The 17,405-nt window shown below is 40.0% G+C and overlaps 1 protein-coding gene across 3 annotated transcripts in view; it reads left to right on the plus strand.

Annotated features, from left to right (window-relative positions):
- The first annotated feature begins 363 nt into the window (after window positions 1-363).
- CTDSPL2 (CTD (carboxy-terminal domain, RNA polymerase II, polypeptide A) small phosphatase like 2) overlaps window positions 364-17,405 on the plus strand; it is a 75,746-nt gene continuing 58,704 nt past the window's right edge. The window contains exon 1 of one of the 3 annotated variants that reach the window (XM_010845188.1): window positions 364-553. The gene's annotated coding sequence lies outside the window, so the exon portion shown is untranslated. The remainder of the gene's footprint in view (window positions 554-17,405) is intronic. The other 2 variants (XM_010845186.1, XM_010845187.1) reach the window with 2 other exon arrangements.

The following is a 17,405-nucleotide window of genomic DNA, read 5'->3' on the forward strand; positions in this document are numbered from 1 at the left end:
AGTTCCGTTAGCCGCGGGGGGGAACCGTCCTCGGGTCCCCGCCTCTCCACTCCCTACTCCCCCTGCGACCGCCGCTACGGAGGCCCCTCACGCTCAAACATCCCGCGCTCCGGCGGAGCCCGGCGGATTTTGTCCTTGTGGCTGCATCCGGCCCCAAGGCCCTGCCGTCTGTTTTCGTCAGGAACTCGGGCTCCTGAGTTTCTTCCGGCCGCAGGAACTCTAGCGCTCTTTACGGAAGTAAAGTTGTTTCTTGGGTGTTTTTTTTTTTTTCCGGCTTTTTTTTTTTTTTGCCGCCGGAGCCGCCCGCATTCCTTCCCTCCCTCCGCGCGGGGTCGCGGCGGGAGGGGGAGCGGGGAGGCAGGGCGCCTGCGCGGGGCAGCCGCGTTCCATCCGGGTCCCCGTCCGTGCGGTGCCGCAGGTCGGTAGGCGGGAAATGGCGACTGGCTGAAGGAGCTGGTTCTGTTGCTGCTGCGGGCGAAGCGGGAAAGACCACCCGCTGCGCAGCCGGGGCCGGCGCCGGAGCCCGGGGACACTTCTCTGTCGTCACAGTTAGGTAATCCCCCTCGCCCAGACGCTGCCGCTGCGCCCTGCCGTAGTCCGCCGCCTCTTCGGGGCCGTCTGCCGGGCTCTCCTCCCCTTCGCGCCCGGGCTCGCCAGCGGCTCCGGCGCCTGGGTAGGCATGCCCCGTGGGCGCGCGTCCGACCGCGGTGTGGAGCCGCTCGCCTCTGCACTCCCCCGGGAACGGAGCGGAGCTCACTTCCCGCCAGCTTCAGCTCTCAGGCTGCGGCCTGTGTTGTGATTTCTGGGGTTGGATTTCACTTTGCTCCCCCCCGCACACACATCCCGATCTCACGTCTCTAGTCCCCAGACCTGCGGTCCCTCCCGGGTATCGGCTTGGATCTGCTTATCTAACCTGGACCCGTCTGATGTTCTCGTTATTTCATTCTTTACGGTAGGGTGCCTTTAGAGGGGGCGTTGCTCTCTCTCTCAGTTTTTAGATTCACCTTGTGAGGACCTGGAAGAAGAGATTTCACGAAGCACTGTTTGTCTGCTGTTAAAATGGGGAGTTGACATTGTTACTTTTTGAAATCCAGAGTGAAGGCCTCTGGTTTCTATAGTGGTCAGTTAAGGGTGAATCTTAGTGTACGGAGCATTCTATGCTTTCTTTGGGTAGTAAATGCCTGTGTAGATACTTACTTTTGCACTCGACTAGAATTCCGTGATGAATAATTGCATAAGTCGGTCGTGTTTATTTACTTCTCACTCTTGTCGTGGCTGGATGTATGAAGGATGTTAAGTACTTTAGAGTACCTTAGGGAAACCTACCAAGATACTGCTCGTAAACTGCACTAAGATCTTGAGATGTACTTAGTAGATGTTCCTCCAAGGCAGGGATTTACCTTTCCAGTGCTAATAAGACAATACCAAGATTACTGCCCAACGTATGTATACAATTAGTGACTTCAAAGATAGGTTATCTTCGTAATTTTCAGGTTGTAGGTTTCTTTATATACCGTCTTCCCGTTCTTTGCCAAGTTTTCGTTTGCTGTCCAGCTGTTAACGCTTACAAAGCAAGGAAATGGCTAGTTAAAACTACTTTTATTCCTTCTTGTTATTTTCCACATTGCAAATCAGTTGTCCCTAAAGAGAAATAATAGGAGGCTGTTGGTGTTTCTCAGAATTGTTTTTCAATCTTGTTTAATTTGGGGCCTTTGTAATTTTTTTAACTAGTCAAATTAAGTTTTAAAAATGTGGTTTACATTACACATCATTTGATATTTGTAACCCAAAGGCTTTCAGCTCTCTAGGTTCAAAGATTCACTATTGTTTGCATATTAGAATTGAATTTCATTAATAAGCAGGAACACACAAATGGTATTATAATTGTCATTTGGTAGATTTCCTCCCAAGGTCATAAAGAAAGTCAAGGTAAAATGTAGCTCCTAGGTGAAGCAGTCTTTTAGGATTGAGTTGAACTTCATACTTACCTTCAAAGCAAAAAGAATAGGGGGTGGGAAGTGGAGGTGAGGGCAATTGGATGGTTGCTTAGTCGGTTTGTTTAAACAGTAGGGCCAGATATGTCACTTAAAAGGATATAAAATAAATTATTGGTTTAGTGTAGATTTTATCTGGTCACTTTAGTGACCTTTATTGTAGTTTATAAAGCATTAATGTTTTCAATAAAGTTTGTTTTACAGATAGGTGAGTGTGAGTTGTGTGTACACTTTGTCTTCAAGAACTCTTCCAAATTGTTCTAGCTCTTCATTCATTCAATTCTTTTAATAATCTTTTCAGTATAGGTTGAAAGGCTGTGAAAGTTCTTAAGCGGTGTAGTCCTTAACCTTTGTGGGCTTGAAACTGTACAGAAATTCTAAATAGGATTGCATAGAAAAACCAAATAGGATCGGTTTTAATATTTGTTTATAATACAATGTTCATAGTATTCTACATAGTGTCTCTTGGACATTCCACCTGAGCTAGTAATGCTACTCTTTTTTTCGTGGTTAAGAAATTCAGAATCAGGGGTGTTTTATCTTTCCTCAATTCATCTAGCTGATCCCATGTTTGAGATTTTAGGTCAAGAGGATTCTTCATGAGATTATTATACAGCAGAATCCATCCAAGGCCGGTTTTTAAAAAAACCTTCGATCTGTTGTTCAGAAAGGATGTTCTAGACTCTAGACTTGTAACTGTAGGATTAATTGCAGATTGAATGAACTGGTATAAGATTACCTCATTCATAGAGTTTTGGATTAATGTGATAGAGAAAAAAGTGGTTTGTCAGAATTGGGAATAAACCGTATCTAATTATATTTGTAATTTACCAAATTGTTGTGAATGCATAAACTAGAAAAGACACTTTAGTCATAAATACCAGGTGTGCTGAGAAGACCTCGTATATGATATGCTCTAAGTAATTCTTTTGGGTGCTTACCTGACAATTTTAACTGGATTGACTGCAGGGGTCATTTGCTCTTTGAAGATGAGAAGATTTAACAGAGGTGGGACTTAAGATGAATCCATCCAACTTTTAGTTTCCACTTTACATTTGCTATGACATATCTGTGCCAGACATACACTCACTACTGATGTATGCCCACATTCGTTTTTACTTGCAAAGCTAGACTCTGTGGTTGACTGTGAGGTTTAACTTGAGAATAGCCAATGCCAAACTTTGTGTCTCTCCTTTGTGTTACGGAATTCTTTCTACAGTGTTTTGTTTAAAATTACAAATTCTCTGGAAGAGATGCTTTATAAACTATTGCCTTTTATTGACAGTATTAGCACAGGTTAGTTATCAAAGAAATTTGCTGATACCACAAACAGTCGAGGATTCAGAGGCAATGGAACATAGAAGCAAGCTGTGATCAGGAAAGGTGTAGTGTGTAGGAACATTAAGGAAGAAGGCTGTGGTGGAAGTAGGGTTATAGTGAGAAACTTGGGCTTTTGGGTCTTTTGAAAATCTTGTGAGTCTGACAGTAATGAGTGAGACTAAGTGTGGTCCCAGGAAGAATTGTGAGACCTTAAGGACAAGCATGGATTATAGATTTGGCTGGCCCTTTTATTTACATCTGCAGGTCCCCCATTTATTATGGTATTTTTAGAAAAGGATGGAGGAAAACACTAAAATACCATTGGAAAAAAATTAGTGTTGTAAAACATTTACATTAAAAAGTCTTTAATGTAACTTTAAAATAAGGTCACAGTAGACCATTTAACTCTATTAGTGACCCCATGTTTTGTGGTAATTGTAGGCTCTCCTGTTTTCATTTCGAGAAATTATAGAAAAGGAAGTTTATCTAGGTAAAACATGAATCATCAACTGTGCTTTGACTTTAGGTTCTAGCAGTCAGGTTTTCATAATAGCATAATAATCATAGAACAAGGAAATGTGTCTATTACTTTGATTAAAGAAACATAAAATTGTACTAGTAGAAGGCATTTGAATACTTCAGAAATAATTGGGATTATATTTAGTAATAGTGGCTTATATATGGTTTAGGAAGAATATTTTCTTTGGAATAAATACTTCTATATGGAGAAATTGAAAACTAAAAAAGCAGAGCCATTGCTAAAAATAAATAAGAAAGGGAGATTAAGAATCTGTTAGTATCATAACATGACATTTTAAGTTTCTCATGTTGACCAGTTACTGTTTAAGTAGAAATTTAAAATACATTTTGTTAAAAGAGTGTAATATTTGTTAAAAATATACAGAACCAGTAAGTATCTTTTCAGTTGAGAAAAACTATGATTATATGTTTCAGTAATAATTGCTTTCTTCCTGATGTTCCCCAAATATGTATGATTATTCTATTGAGTTGAAAATGATTAACTTCTTACTGACCTTACAAGTACCTGCTTTAGTGTATTTTGTTAAATAAGGTAATTATAAAATATAATCCTTTAGTTTTCTGATGTACTGATAAAAATTGTTTGAAAAATATAATCACACTGCAAACTCTCATGCTTTTCCCCCTCATTTGTAATATTTGTTGTTCAGTTGCCAGGTCGTGTCCCGCTCTTTGCGACCCCATGGGTCACAGCACGTCGTGTTCACCTGCCCTTTACTGTCTCCTGGAGTTTGCTCAGATTCATGTTCATTGAGTCAGTGATGCTGTCTAACCATCTCATCCTCTGCCACCCTCTTCTCCTTCTGCCTTTAATCTTTCCCGTTTTGTTTTATCCTGTTTTTTAGTAGTAGCAAACAAGAGGATATTTTCCTTAGAGAATTATGATCATACCTCATCTTTGACTAGTAATTTTGATAAAAATTCACTCTTCTTAAAACTTTAAAATTACGTATATTATTTTTGACTGTGCTGGGCCCTTGTTGCAAGATGCAGGCGTTTTCTAGTTGGGGTGAGCGGGGCTACTCTCTAGCTGCGGTCCACGGGCTTCTCATCGTGGTGGCTTCTCTCGTTGTGGAGCCTGGGCTCTTGGGTGACGGGCTCAGTAGTGGGGCCCATGGGCTTAGCTGCCCCACAGCATGTGGGGTCTTCCCAGGCCAGGAATTGAACCTGGATCTCCTGCATTGGCAGGTGAGCCACCAGGGAAGTTTTAACTTTTTGTCTTCAGTTTATCTCAGTCATAAAGATTAATTTTTCTTTGGTAGGTAGTAATATGAATAGTAGGAAATTATTTCAGGTACTCAAAGATTTTTAGTTAAAAACTAATTTTCGTATTTGCTAACGTCTCATTGATTCTTTTCTTACTATCAAATTACTGTGGTCTGAGAGTTCCATATTTCTACTGACCTGAGTGTAAGTTGAATATAAGTTTAAAACTTTCTTTAAATAGAAGTTTTTATTAAAAAAGTATAAATAGTTGTATCCCTCTCCTTGCACAGTTTTGGTGAGAACTACTTAAAAAATACTTGTAGGAAAATTTTGCCAAAATTGACTTTACTTTGTAACTCTCCAAAATTTTCTTTGTTAATGTATCCAGTAAGTGCATTGTAACTTGCATGCATACAGGTAACTCTAGTAAATTTAAAACATTATGTATGTTGGAATATATGTATATTCCATAGAAAGGATAGAAATATGATGAAAAGTAATAGACTGGAGTGACAGATTTCCCATGTGCTTTTCTCATGAGTATTGTAGTACTCAGTTCTTAGGAATTCATAATTTTGTATCTTTCCTAGAATAGCACATCTTGTTGTAAAGCTTCACTGGTATGAATTCTTTTCATGCTGTGTAACAGAACGCTCTGTTTACAACATGTGTAAGTTATGTTGCAGGTAGTTAAAATTACAACAGTCTTCAAATTGCTATTCCTTAAAGCTTAGGTGAAAGAAGTACCAGTCTGTCCTCAGCAGAAGTACATGCTGTCTCATTTTGTACATAACAAATACTGATTTTTGCCCTAATGGTATTTCTGTGGAGTATATACAAAGTTTTAAGTTGGGGTCCTGAAATAGTGTTACTTTAAAAATCATTTTCCCTTTTCATCACCTTGTCCTCTCTCCCCAGCTTTGTAAAAAGTTATTGATTTCAGTTGCGCTGGGCCTTCGTGGCTGTGCCGGGGCTTTCTGCAGTTGCTGTTGAGGTGCCTGGGCTTCCTACTGTGATGGCTTCTCTGGCTGCAGAACGTGGCTCTAGACGCACGGGCTTCAGTCATTGGGACACACGGGTCCCCAGTTGTGGCCCATGGGCTTAGTTGCTCTGTGGCATGTGGAACCTTCCCGGACCAGGGATCGAACCTGTATCCCCTGCATTGGCAGGCAGATTCTTACCCATTGTACCACCAGGGAAGCCCCAGTCGTATTTTAAAACACATATGTCAGTGGCTGTGCCTTAGTGATCAACAAACTGAATAATGCCATCTAAAAAAATCAGGTCAGGAACTTCCCTGGTGGTCCAGTGGTTAGGCATCTGCCTTCCAGTGCAGGAGGCTCAGGCTCCATCCCTGGTTGGGCAGCTAAGATCCCACTTGCCGCCAGTAACTAAGCCTGTATCCAGTGGCGAAAGGTCCCATGTGCCACCATGAACACCCAACACAGCCCAAAATAAATAAATGTTTTAAAAAATAGTTTATATTTTCATTGAGCATTTACTCATCAATAATCGAACAACCCATATGTTTTGTTTCTGTAGAAAAATTGATCATGGTTTTAGAGAAAGCATTTTAAAAAAATTTTGGTTGTTCATTGAAGAAAACTTTAAAGAGTCTTAATTTCATCAACCTAACTCAGCAGCTCCTTTATTTTTTGTACATTTCCCTGAGTTTTTCAGCTTTTTATTATGTTTTTTATTTAGTAGTTTTTGAAGAATTCTATAATGTTAAATAGTTTTAAAACAGAAAATTACATATCAAGTAATAATAACCTAAAAAGACCACTTTATCACACACTTTGTTGGGAAGGGCTCAATGAAAAGAATCTCCCTGTTGAAGTTGATGATTCATGTAATACTTCTTAATCTTCCTGCTCTGGTTGACTTTTGACTTTTGTTGGATGATAAGTGGGAGAGACTAAGAAATCTCTTCCTTCTGTAAAATCTTTTAAGGAAGGGCTTGGGAAGGTAGTGGAGAATAAAAGTGGACAGTTGTAGTATCTGAACCTGTTAATTTAAGATTATACAACTGGAAGAGACAGTGAAAACAGATGCTGATATTTTTGTCATGGGGTGTAACTAAGGCAGTGATTTTTTTTTTTGGATTTTCTTTCTCAAGTGTAAATTGAGTAGTGCTACTGTTTGTAATAGAGTAGCTAGAGGAGACCAAAGGGGTCATCTAGTCTTTGTTTCCTTAATGATGAACCATCTGAAGACTTTTTAACGTGTAGTAAATGTTTGTCTTAATTAGGGTGCTTCTAGATGAGTTGTATGTGATGGAAGAATAAAAACAGCTCAGATTAATGACTCATCTCTTGTTTTGATAGATGTTTTTTAAGGTAAAATTTACATGTAGTAAATTCCATAGATGTGATGTTCAATAACTTCTTTTGCTGTTGAGGAGATGAAATGATTGCTAGAATGATTACATGTCTTAATCAATGTCTAATCAGTGTTACAGCTAACATGGTAGATTCAGGACTGATGCCTACCAGTCCAGGGGCTATTCCTCTAGTAACTCACTCAGGAGCCTACTTCAGAACTTTGCAATTATATAAGTAATTTTAAGTATATGTAAGCAGTTTATAGGTTACATATACCTGTATTTTATGGGGAAACCCAAAACTGTTGCCTTTAACATTTGATTTATGGTCTTTTTAATAGTTTTCTTTTTTATATCTTTTGGCCCACTTTTGTTTCCCTTTTCTTTTATTCAGCAAAAATTTGTTTGAAAGAACACACATTAGGTTAGCGTTAGATAATTTGTTAAGAATCCTTTGAATACAATATACTATTTTGTTGTTGATAGAAATTTGTGTAGTTAAGACCTCTGTAGCAAATTATCAACTGAGATTATGCTCATATCATTATTGTAATCTTGTTCACACAAGACTATTTGCAACCATAATTGTTGGCATCCAGTATTGCTTGGGGTCAGGGATTTTAAGAGGAAGGAAATCTTATGAGGAAGGGATATTTTTAGTTTTATTTGTAGGCCTTTTTGTGAGCAAGAATTGATTACTGCAGTGAGGATTTTGTGTTTCGGTGATACAGTTTTTTCTCCAATCTGTAGTCTGTTTGAGGGAAATGAAAAAAAATTACAATTCAAGTCAACAGAGATTGCGCTGTTATGTTTGCCAGGTGGTTGGAGTTTTAAGATCTCTGCCTTCAGCTCTCTTACAATCGAGTGCAGTCAAAGATGCATAAACAGATTATTTTAATACGATGTTTTAAGAGCTACGGATAGATAGTCGCAGGTTTATACAGGCATGCGCGTGTCGGGGTGGTTACTTATTGGGGTGTATGATACTTGGGCTGAGCTGTAAATGATGAGGATAAGAATCAGCTGAAAGGAGGGAATGTGAAGTAAGAGAAGGAGAAGTAGGATGCAGCAGCCTGTGCAGGACACTTATCACTGGATCAAAGGGGGAGGCGGCGGACGGCAGTGAAGGAAGGTGTGGAGAGGTAGCTCTCGGAGGGCTTTACATATATTGCTAGGGTTCAGTCTTTATTTTGAAGGGAATTGGTGGGCAGGAACAGGCAGATTTGTGGAGTGCAGAGGATGGATTTAAAGCGGACAGACAGAAATATTTTAGAGGTAGAATCCTCAGGATTTGGTGACTGACTGTAGGGGACAAGGGAGAGAAGAATGATGAAGTGTTTAGGATGACTTCTGGCTTGATTGATTACGCAGATAACTTGTAGAATAACAAGAATAGAGTAGGGGGCTTCCCTGGTGGACCAGTGGTAAAGACTGTGTTTCCAATGCAGGGGGTGTGGGTTTGATCCCACGTGTCACACAGTGCGGCAGAAAAAAACAAAGAATAGAGTAGCAAAAATACAAAAGGAATAGGGCTGAGATAGGAAAGGTGAATTAAGCTTTCGGTAAGTTGAATTTGAGGTGCAGAGTGGAAGTGTTGAGAAAGCTGTTAGATGAGAGTCTGAAATTTTAAAGATGATAGAGAAGCTAGAAGAAGAATTAATGATGCAATTTGGAAGAGCCCCCACCCCCACCCCCAAAGACTGCAAATACTTAGAAAGCAGACTTAATTGCCTTGTTTTAGATTGCCGAACAATCAACTTTTTCTATTCCTGAAATGAGATCTGGTTCAAATGTTGAAAAGTGGGAATGTTTTCTATTCTATACTTTTCCCTCCAGTGTCATGAATCCTTAAGCTTGAAATGTTGTTCCACTCCGTGCTATATTTGTTTTGTGATATAATCTACTTAAATTTTATCTGTTTCAGTGGTAGATTTATTTCCCCGATCTACTCATTTAAAAATCCTAAAAGGTAAGTGCTGCATTCAGTATGTAAGCAAATTTGGAAAACTGAGCAGTGACCACGGGATTGGAAAAGGTCAAGTTCTCGTTTCAATCCTGAAGAAAGGCAATGCCAAAGAATGCTCAGATTACTGTATACTTGCATTCATTTCATATACTAGCGAGGTAGTGCTCAACATCCTTCAAGCTAGGCTTCAGCACTTTGTGAACCAAGAACTTCCAGATGTACAAGCTGGATTTAGAAAAGGCAGAGCAACCAGAAATCAAATTGCCAACATTTGTTGGATCATAGAGAAAGCAAGAGAATTCTAGAAAAACATCTACTTCTGCTTCATTGACTGTGCTAAAACTTGACTGCGTGGATCACAACAGACTGAAATACTCTTAAAAGAGATGGGATACCAGACCACCTTGTCTGTCTTCTGAGAAACCTATGTGCTGGTCAAGAGTAACACCTAGAATCAGACATAGAACAACAGCCAAGTTCAAAATTGGGAAAGGAGTGTGACAAGACTGTATATTGTCACTCTGTTTATTTAACTTATATGTAGAGTACATCATACGAAATTCCGGGCTGGATGAAGCACAAGCTGGAATCAAGATTACTGGGAGAAATAATCTAAAACCTCAGATATGCAGATGATACTACTGTAATGGCAGAAAGTGAAATAGAACTAAAGAGCCTCTTGATGAGGCTGAAAGAGGAGAGTGAAAAAGCTGGCTTGAAACTCAACACTCAAAAAAATAAGATCATGGTATCTAGTCCCATCACTTCATGGCAAATAGATGGAGAAAAAATGCAAACAGTGGCAGACTTTATTTTCTTGGGCTCCGGAATCACTGTGGATGGTGACTGCAGCCATGAAATTCAAAGACACTTGCTCTTTGGAAGGAAAGCTATGACAAACCTAGACAGCGTATCACTTTGCCAAAAAAGGTCCATATAGTCAAAACTATGGTTTTTCCAGTAGTCATTTACAGATTTGAGAGTTGGACCATAAAGAAAGCTGAGTGCTGAAGAATTGATGCTTTCGAATTGTGATGCTGGTGAAGACTTTTGAGAGTCCCCTGGACAGCAAGGAGATCAACCAGTCAATCGTAAAGGAACTCAACCTGGAATATTCGTTGAAAGGACTGATGCTGAAACTGCAGTACTTTGGCCAGCTGATGCTAAGAGCTGGATCGTTGGAAAAGACCCTGATGCTGAGAAGGGTTGAGGGCAGGAGGAGAAGGGGACGACAGAGGATGAGATGGTTGGATGGCATCATCGACACAATGGACATGAGTTTGAGCAAACTCTGGCATGTGGTGAAGGACAGGGAAGCCTGGTGTGTTGCAGTCCATGGGGTCGCAAAGAGTTGGGCACAACTTACCCTTGAACAACAGCTTATTTTCCAGTCTTGTATTATTTCATAATTGCTGAGAATGGAGAATTTAACTTAGTGACGGAACTCTAAAGTGCTTAGAAGACAGTTAATTTGTAATGTAACAAATGTAATGTAACATCAGGCTGTATATGTATATGTATGTGTAGAACTTTTTTAAGTGAAGGTAATGAAGTTGGATTATTGCAGATACTATGTAGGTAATTTCTGGCAGTACTTGGCCCAATTAATATGTATGGTCTTTGGTTATGATGAGGAAATGTCGGCCTCTTAAAATAAGTTGGAAACTTCCCTTCTCTTTTCTGGAGGAGTTTTGTTTATTAGATTTGGGTTTTGCTGGGGTTAGTGTGGGGGAATTGGTTTGTTTGGGTTTTTGTTTGTGTTTTTTTTTTTTTTTAATTTTTTGGTAGAATTCTTCAGTGAAGTTGAAGTCAACCAGAGTTCTTAACCTTTCCCAATTGATAGAAATTGGCCAGAGGCCAAGTAAGAAACTCAGGCAAGGCTTTATTGGGGCCCTGCTGCAACAGATGGGAGTGAGACCAAGGAACAGGTTCCCTTGTTGGCTTGCTCCCTGTGGGGAAGCGGGCTTGTTCCTTGTATGGGGTGAGTGCGGGCTGTGTCCAGGGCCAGAGGGGTGGCTTAGGAGGTTTGCCCACCCCATAGGCAGTGTTGAGCGCAGAGGGCATGTTTAGTGCCTTGCCTTTGCTCCCGACTCCCTGCTTTTGTTCCAGGCTCTTCAAAAGTGGCTTTTGGGGTTTTTTGGTCTCTTTGTATCTTTTGTCCAGAATTCGCCCCAACTGCTCAGGCAGGTAGTTATTTTTAGTCCCATAGAGTTTCTTTGTAATTTTGTTGCTAGAAGAGAGGTTTGTCCAGGTGCAAGCTTTGGAGTACTACAGCAAAAGGGTCCTGGGTCCCAGCCTGTCAGAGCCGTCTGGGTCTGGAATTTTTTTTTGTTTTGAGACTTTCTCTGCAATTTCAGTTTTTTAAAATATGGGCTGATCAGGTTACCTTTGAGCTTTGGTGGTACTTTTTTTTTTTTTAGAGGTTTGAGCATTTCATCTAAATTGTTGAATGTGTGGGCATAAAATTGTAGTAGTCGTAGTGTTCACTAAACTATTCTCAGTATTGGTAATTTGTGTGTTCTCTCTTTTTTTCCCCATTCTTGCTAGAGGTTTATCAATTTATTGATTAAAAAAAAACAACCACCAACTTTTGGTTTTACTGAGTTTTCTGTTTTTAACTTCATTGATTTTCTATTGCTTTTTGACGGTGGTATTTTCTTCTTTTCGAGTGTGTGTTCTGCAGTATTTTATTGAATTCTGAATATTATAAATAGGACAGTAAAGACTGACTAGTGTTTATACCTGGAAAGTTGCATATCCTGTGGCATAGTCTAGGGGGTTTCATTAGGCTGAGTTTTGGTTTTGTTGTTTCATAGGATACCTCAAGTGCACCGTTGGCTTCAGATTTCTCCAGTGTTACTTTGTGCTTAAGCTAGAAGTGGAGGTATGAGAAAGTGTTCCTCAGTTTTCCCAATTGACTCTCGGATTTTGGCTTTCCCTGTGTGCCTGTAGCTCTGTGGAATCGAAGCGCCCCTAACCCTTTCCCAGAGGTAAGTGCAGTTGGTGCTTGTTACACGGTGCTGGAGTCCGGAAGTCCTTTGTCCTCATCCAGTCTCAGTCCTGGATAGGCTCTGTATGTCTGGGCGTCAGAGCTGGTGGGCTTTCAGTGATGTTGCCCTGGTATGCCAAACTGGGCCTTGTATCTTTACACATCTTGTTTGGAAAAACCTGCCTTAGGTGGTCTGAGATCCGGGCCCCGAGACCTGCCCCTGCAGTCGTGCAGAGGGATCAGTAGAGGGCTTTGCTTACACTCTGCCCCATCCTAGTGGGGCACTGCCCCTGCTGCCCCTCCTCCTGCCTTCCAGTGTTTGTTCCTTAGAGAAGGAGGGTCTGGTAGGGCGCCCCCGGCTGCTCCAGGCTTCAGCTCTCTCCAGCCTCCTGCGCCCCCATGGGGAGCACTGCTGGTGGTCTCTGGCGGAGGGCCTGAAGACGGGCCTGGGTTCCCATCGCGTCTGCTGCTCCCAGGAGCGCCATAGGCCTGTGCTGGCCTGCACTTCGCGTTTAGTAGTTTGTGTTAACAATCGAGATGAATTCTTTTTACCTGCTTTTATAGCACCACTGTCTCTCTGCTTGCTCTGCCACAGGTAAGCCAGTGCTTATATCCTGTCTCCTGGAAAGGGCTTGTCTTGTCTTGTATCTTTGTTTGGTTGGCCTGGGTCCTCAGCTCTCTCTCTTCAAGAGAAGTTTAATTCTGTAGTTTTTGTTATGCTGGTAGTGGCATTTTCCCCAGCTTTTTCCTTTCCATAGGCAGAACCCTATTAATGCATAAAAATGAATCTTTAGGTGAAACTCCAATTACTAGTCGGGGGAGCTCTCTTTTCTGGAAGCTGTAGTTTGTAACTCCATGACTTCTTAGGTCTCAAGTTGCTTGGGATAACTCCCTTGCTTTCTCTTTGGTTTGGACCAAAGGAAAGGGTTCAAACTGGGTAAACTGGCACTAGAGAAAGAGATCAATTTCTTAGCTGGCCCTAGGTTACTTTTTTTCACCTAGACACTGATTCCCCCAAAACTGTCTTGTGGTCAGCAGCTCCTCTGTAGTTTCCTTTATCTTTTCCCAGAACCCCTCTTTCTCTTAACCTGCTTAACCCTTTGTTTGCGGTAAAATCACCCATTGTGAATAACTGTTAGAAAAAGAGCAGAAGTAAAAAATAAAACAGGATATAGCAAATTGAAAAATTTGATAATTTTTTAATTAATTAAAATTTTTGTTAATGATAGACTGTTTTTACATTGCTGGTTATTTTTATTGAAATTATCTGAAGAGTAACACACTTTTGCCATTGTCTCCATCTTATTTTCTTTCTGTCATAAAATGGAAATAATGAAAAAAATGAAATGGAAATAATGAGTACTACTTTTTAAAGGACAGCTATTCATTATATATCACTTTAACCTTTTCTGTAGCTGAAGCAGTTACTTTATGTTTGGAAAGAATAGGTTGATGGTTGGGTCTTCCGAAGTCAGCCTACCAGAAAACCAACACAGTAGTTTTTACACAGTGCTTTGGTTGTGTGTAATATTTGGTTGGATTATGTTTCTGTATTCAGATAAGCATTGACATTTAAACCTTTATTTTAAAGTATTAAATATAGTTCTGTTATTTTGGGGAGTTGGGGGAAAATATTGCAAATATCTAAACTCAAAATTAGGCCTTAATTGGCAAACTAAAAAAGATAATATAATTTTTAAACTTTGTGTTTAAAACAGGGAAAATTATGGCTAACCAAATTGCTAGAGTTAAATTCTTAGACATTTATTAAATGAGGAGAGTGACCGTACATATTTGCAGGATTTACTCAGTTTAAAAATGGTTTTTTGTTTAGAGTTCATTTAATATTCTTAGTATTTGCATTATTATGCAGTAAACTCTGTCTCTTTCAGCATTCTAGCAGATTCTAGATTACCTTTAGACAGGAATGCTACCCAAGAGGTTTCTGCTTTGGTTGGGACGGTTGAACCAAAGGTTTTTTCAACCTTAGTATTTTAGATTCTTAGGAAAAAAATGAGAAAAGAGCATCCATAGGCATTTTAAAAAATGTGAAATGTTGGTAACCTATAAATAGAATTAAAATGTTTAGTTTTATTAGTTGTGATTATTTAAAATATTTTTACTTTTAATAAGCCAACATTTTGAAAATTAAAAATAAATTCTGATGTTTATTTAGTCAGATTCTTTGTATCCTGCTGGTTGAAACCATCTTTCCAAAAAATACTTTGTTAGATTTTCCAGGCAAGAGTACTAGAGTGGGTTGCCATTCCCTTCTCCAGGGGATCTTCCCGACCCAGGGATTGAACCCGGGTCTCCCACATTGTAGGCAGATGCTTTACCATCTGCACCACCAGGGAAGTCTAGTATTTCTAGAAGTGCTACCAAATGTTAACAATTTTTGACCTAATGAATTCCCTTCTAAGAAATTAAGAATCAGATATTTGGACTGAAATTTGTATATAAGGTTATTACATTTGAAGTGATATTAGTGAGTAATTATGAACAGTTTAATTTTCTGACAGGTCAGTGGCCATATAAATTGTAGAACATTTATCTGAATGTTGGAATATTATGTGGCCATTAAAAATTATGTTCTCAGATTTTTCAGAGAATATTAGTAGGGAGTTAACAGAATAAAATGGAGGAGGAAATGGCAACCCCCCCCAGTATTCTTGTCTGGAAAATTCCATGGGGTTGCAAAGAGTTGTACACTACTGAGCTACTGAGCAATAGTAGGAAAGGGGAAGAAATAGGGCGGGTCATGACTGTAGTGTAACCATTGCTTAAAATACTTATATGTGTTTAAACAGTCAGTAATGCATATCCACATTTCAGTCATCTCTGGACTGAGGAATTATGTGAGTTCTTTTCGTATTTTTGTGCTTTTAAAGACTTCTAACAACATATGTTTTAGATAAAAAAAATGTCCAGTTGAAATAGAGAATATTTTAAACTTGTAAGGGATCAAGAGTGAATTTTGTCTTTCATACACTAAATACTTATCCATTCCTTGGATTGTTGTAAGCCTGGCATATAATACATATTCACAGCTTCCCCCTCCCCCCCAAGTTTGGGTTATTTTTTTCCTTTTGCTTTGCATGTCTCATACTTTTTTGTTGAAAACCAGTCCCTTAGATAACAGATAGCCACTCTGGATTCAGAATTTTTTCCCTGAAGGTTGGTTGTTTTGTAATTCCCATAGGCAAAATCTGTGGAATATGCCTTCCTGCAGGATATAGCTACTGATGACTTTGCTTAGTTTGTTGTTGGTGTTGTTTTGTTTTGTTTTGTTTTTAATTTTTGTTTTAATTTTGAAGCTTTACTAAGGCACACCCTGGTGTCTGCATTGCCTTATGGTAAGCTAACGATTGAACAAATATCATGCCTAAACATCTTGCGCAGTAATGCTTCTGTCTCTTACCTGTGGACTCGTGTGCGGTGCACATTCAAAGTCCAGGCCTTTTGCAGGCCTTTTCCAGCTCTTATTCTCACCGGTTCACTTTGTATCTCCTGTGTTCTTCCACGCAGCTGCAGAGCTGGCCAGGAGAGTGTGGGAGCTTGTGCCTCTGTAGTTGCTGCTGTGTGTGTATGCTGCCTCTGCCAGGAATATTGTCCCAGCAGCCCCAGAGCTCAAGGATGGGGAAGTCTCGGTCCTCCTAGCTCTGCCACAGAAGTTATCACTTAGACCAGGATTGTCACTTACACTGATGCTACCACCAGAATGTGGTCATTGTCCAACTGCTCTCAATCATGTGAGCCTTTTTTTATGGTAACCTCAAAGCTACCAGTCATCTCAGCCTGCCAGACTTCGGGTGCTTGCAGATGGGTGTAGAATGGAGCAGCCCCGAACAAGAATGACACAGGCTCTCAATGTTTTGTTTTGTTTTCAGACACTTCAGTGTTTTTACTAATAGTTGAATGTTTTTTAAAGTACTCTCAGATTGTTGTTTGCTTTTGGTTGATTTCCATAGTGCTGATATGGTATGAACAGTATGATATGCTATGAACAGTATGAAAAGGCAAAAAGATAGGACGCTGAAAGATGAACTCCCCAGGTCTACTACTGTGGGAAAGAATCCCTTAGAAGAAATGGAGTAGCCATCGTAATCAACAGAAGAGTCCAAAATGCAGTACTTGGATGCAATCTCAAAAATGACAGAATGATCTCTGTTCGTTTCCAAGGCAAACCATATCATGATAATCCAAGTCTGTGCCCTGACAGTAATGCTGAAGAAGCTGAAGTTGAACGGTTTTATGAAGACTTACAAGACCTTCTAGAACTAACACCCAAAAAAGATGTCCGTTTCATTATGGGGGACTGGAATGCAAAGGTAGGAAATCAAGAAACACCTGGAGTAACAGGCAAATTTGGCCTTGGAGTACAGAATGAAGCAGGGCAAAGGCTAACAGAGTTTTGCCAAGAGAAGGCACTGGTCATAGTGAACACCTTCTTCCAACAAAACAAGACTCTACACATGGACATCACCAGATGGTCAACACTGAAATCAGATTGATTATATGCTTTGAAGCCAAAGATGGAGAAGCTCTATACAGTCAGGAAAATCAAGACTGGGAGCTGACTGTGGCTCAGATCGTGAACTCCTTATTGCCAAATTCAGACTTTAATTGAAGGAAGTAGGGAAAACCACGAGACCATTCAGGTATGATCTGAATCAGATCCCTTGTGATTATACAGTGGAAGTGAGAAATAGATTTAAGGGACTAGATCTGATAGAGTGCCTGATGAACTATGGACTGAGGTTGGTGACACTGTACAGGAGACAGGGATCAAGACCATCCCCAAGAAAAAGAAATGCAAAACCCAAATGGCTGTCTGAGGAGGCCTTACAAATAACTGTGAAAAGGAGAGAAGTGAAAAGCAAAAGAGAAAAGGAAGGATACGGTCATTTGAATGCAGAGTTTTGAAGAATAGCAAGGAGAGATAAGAAAGCCTTCCTCAGCGATCAATCGAAAGAAATAGAGGACAACAAAATGGGAAAGAATAGAGATCTCTTCAAGAAAATTAGGGATACCAAGGGAACATTTCATGCAAAGATGGGCTCAGTA

This window comes from Bison bison, unplaced genomic scaffold (genome assembly GCF_000754665.1).
Source record: "Bison bison bison isolate TAMUID 2011002044 unplaced genomic scaffold, Bison_UMD1.0 scf7180017864213, whole genome shotgun sequence".
Lineage (NCBI taxonomy): Eukaryota > Metazoa > Chordata > Mammalia > Artiodactyla > Bovidae > Bison > Bison bison.